This window comes from Orycteropus afer, unplaced genomic scaffold (genome assembly GCF_000298275.1).
Source record: "Orycteropus afer afer isolate SDZICR_OR568_19922 unplaced genomic scaffold, OryAfe1.0 scaffold00708, whole genome shotgun sequence".
Taxonomy (NCBI): Eukaryota; Metazoa; Chordata; class Mammalia; order Tubulidentata; family Orycteropodidae; genus Orycteropus; species Orycteropus afer.
The window spans coordinates 880,704-884,818 of NW_006922295.1; positions in this window are offsets into that span (position 1 = coordinate 880,704).

Below are 4,115 nucleotides of genomic sequence, written 5' to 3' on the forward strand. Positions count from 1 at the left end.
CAGAAGAGGACGTGGAACAAGGGATATCATAGCTGTTGTCAGATGGATCTTGGCTCAAGGCAAAGAATACCAGAGGGATGTTTACTTGTGTTTTATTGACTATGCAAAGGCATTTGATCATGTGGATCATGACAGACTATGGCTAACATAGAGAAGAATGGGAATTCTCAAACACTTGATTGTACTCATGAGGAACCTGTACCTTGACCAGGAGGCTGTCATTAGAATGGAACAAGGGGACACTACCTGGTTTAAAATCAGGAAAGGAGTGCATCAGGGTTGTATCCTTTCCCCACACTTATTCAATCTATATGCTGAGAATTCACATTGCTTGGTTCTACAATCGATGCCAATGAAGTAGCAGTCAGGACATTAGACGACGTATAGCATGGGGAAGGTCAACCATGAAAGAAGTGTTTCAACTGCTGAGGAGCAAGGATGTCTCCTTCAGGACTAAGGTGCACCTGACACAAGCCATGATACTTCTAATCGCCTCGTATGCATGTGAGAGCTGGACAATGAATAAGGAAGACTGAAGAGGAGTTGATGCTTTTGAGTTGTGGTGATGGCAAAGAATACTAAAAGTACCATGGACTTGTAAAAGAACTATCAGATCTATCCTGGAGGAAGTGCACTCGAAATGCTCCGTGGAAGTGAGAATGGCCACACTTTGTCTCACCTATTTTGGTGATGTTGTCAGAAGGGACCATTCCTTGGAGAAAGATGTCATGCTTGGTAGGGTGGAGGGTCAACAAAGGAGGGGGAGGCCTTCAATGAGATGGATTGACATGGTGGCTGTGATGCTGGGCTCATGGAGCTGATGCGGGATTGGGCAATGTTTCATTCTGCTGTGCATGGGGTCATTATGAGTCAGAAACAACTCGATGACACCTAACAACAACAACAACAATGGACACTTAGATAAGTGGAATGGAATTGAGAACTCAGAATTAAACCCAGACATCTATGTTGCTGTTGTTAGGTGCTGTCAAGTCATCTCTGACTCATAGTGACCTCATGTATCACAGAACAAAACACTGCCCAGTCCTGTGCCAGCCCCACAATCTTGGTATACCTGACCCCTTTGTTGCAGCCACTTTGTCAATCCATCTCATTGAGGGCCTGCCCTGTTTTCATTATCCCTCCACTTTGCCAAGCATGATATCCTTCTCCAGGAATGGTTCCTTCTTACAACGTGACCAAACTAGGTGAGATGAAGTCTGGCTATTCTCGCTTCCAAGGAACATTATGGTTACTCTTCTTCCAGGACAGATTTGTTAGTTCTTCTTTAAGACTGTACTTTCAACATTCTTCATCAACCACAACTCAAAAACATCGGGTCTTCTTTGGTCTTCCTTCTTCATTGTCCAGCTCTCACATGCATTTGAGACAACTGAAAATACCGTGGCTTTTGTCTAGTGCATCTTAGTCTTCAAGGAAACATTTTTGTTCTTCAGCACTTGAAAGAGGTCCTTTGCAGCATATCTGCCCAATGCTATTCGACATATGATATCTTGCCAGCTGCTTCCATTGATGCTGATTGTAGAATTAAGTAATATGAAGTCTTTGACCACCTCAAACTTTTCTCCATTTATCATGATGGCCTCGTTGTGAGGATTTTTGTTTTCTTTATATTGAGACGTAATCCATTCTGCAGATTGTTTTTTTTTTCAGTCCTCATTAGTAAGTGTTTCAAGTCATACTCACTTTCAGTAAACAAACTTGTGCCTTCTGCATAACACAGGTTGTTAATGAGTCTTCCTTCAATCCTGATGCCATGTTTTTCTTCATATAGTCCAGTTTCTCAGATTATTTTCTCAGTATACAAATTGAATAAGTATGATGAAAGGATATGACCCTGATTCACTCCCTTCTTGATTTTAAACCATGCAGTGTCCCCTTGTTCTGTTTGAATGACAGCCTCCTGGTCTATGTGCAATTTCCTCATGAGCAAAATTAAGTGTTATGGAATTCCCATTCTTCTCAATGTTATCCACAATTTGTTATGATCCACACAATAAAATGCTTTTGCATAGTCAATAAAATGCAAGTAATCATCTTTCTGGTATTCTTTGCTTTGAGCCAAGATCCATGTGACATCAGGAATGATATCCTTTGTTCCATTTCCTCTTCTAAATCCAGCTTGCATTTCTGGAAGTTCTCTGTCAATATACTGCTGCAACTGTTTTGAATTATCTTAAGATTTTATTTGAGTGTGATATTAATTACATTTTTTAATGATTTCCACATTCTGTGGGATCACCTTTCTTTGAAATGGGTACAAATATGGATCTTTTCCAATCATTTGGCCAGGTGGTTGTATGCCAAATCTCTTGGCATAGCCAATTATGTGCCCCCTGTGTGGCATCCTTTGGTGAAATATCTCAGTGGGAATCCCATCAATTCCTGGACCCTTGTTTTTTGCCACTTCCCTCAGTACAGCTTTCACTTCTACCTTCAATACCATTGGTTCTTGATCATAAGCCATCTCCTGAAATGGTTGCGCATCAACCCATTCTTTTTGGTACTGTGACTCTGTGTATTCTTTCCTTCTTCTTTTGATGTTCCCTGTATCATTCAATATATTGCCCATAGAATCTTTCAATATTGCTACTCAAGGCTTAAATTTTGTCTTCAGTTCTTTCAGCTTGAGAAACACTAAACATGTTCTTCTCTTTGGCTTTCCAGCTCCATGTCTTTGCACATTTCATTATAATTATGACTTTGTCATCTCAAGCTGCTTTTTGAAATCCTCTCTTTAGCTGTTTTATCTACTCATTTCTTCCATTTGCTTTTGCTACTCTCCATCCAATGGCAAGTTCCAGAGTCTCTTCTGACATACATTTTGGTATTTTCTTCTTTTCCTGTCTTTTTAATGACCTTTTGCTTTCTTCATGGATGATGTTCTTGATATCATCCCACAATTCCTCTGGTTTTCAGTCATTGGTGTTCAAAGCATCAAGTCTATTCTTTAAATCGTCTCTAAATTCAGGAGAGATATAATCAAGTTCATATTTGGTTCTCCTGGACTTGCTTTAATTGTCTTCAACTTCAACTTGAACTTGCAAATCAGCAGTTGATGATCAGTTCCTCAATCAGCTCCTGGCCTTGTTTTGGCTGAAAATATTGAGCTTCTCCATCTCCTCTTGCCACAGATGTAGTCAATCTGATTCTTGTTTACTCCTTCTGGTAAAGTCCATGTGTATAGCCAACATTTGTGTTGTTGAAAAAAAAAGTATTTGCAATTAATAAGTCATTGATCCTGCAAAATTGGTCTATTTCAGACTACAAAAGTTGGTAAAAATCCTCAATTTTCTCATCTTTGGTTTTGGTGGTTGGTGCGTAAATTTGAATAATAATAGTATTAACTGGCTTTCCTTGCAGGTGCATGGATGTTATTCTAACACTGACAACATTGTCCTACAGGATAGATCTTGAAACAGTTTTTGTGATAATGAATGCCATACCATTCCTCCTCAATTAGTCATTCCTGGCATAGTAGATCATATGGTTGTCTGATTTAAAATGGCCCAATACAGTCCATTTTAGCTTACTAATGCTAGGATATCAATCTTTATGCATTCCATTTCATTTTTGACAACTTCCATTTTTCCTAGATTCATACTTTGTATATTCCATGTTCCAATTATCAATGGATGTTTGCAGCTGTTTCTTATATTGAATTTTGTCACATCAGCAAATGGAGGCCCTAAAAGCTCTACTTTATCCATATCATTAAGGTAGGCTCTATTCTGATGAGGCAGCTCTTTCCGAGTCATAATTTGAGTGTTTTCCTATCTAAGAGGCTCATCTTCCATCACTGTGTTGGACAATGTTTCAGGGCTAAACATGAAATTGTCCACTAATATATCTGACAGTATTCCACTACTATCCATAAGGTTTTCCCCAGCCAATTCATTGAAAAGTGGATGACCTATTCCTTCTTCTGAGTCTTTCTCAGTCTAGAAGCTCCACCAAAACTAGTCCACTATGTACACCCCTTCCGGCACAGCCTCCAGCCTCATAGCCAGACATCTATGGGCAACTCATTTTTGATAAGGTTTCAAAGTCTATCCATTGGGGCAAAAACAGTCTCATTAATAAATAGTGGATCT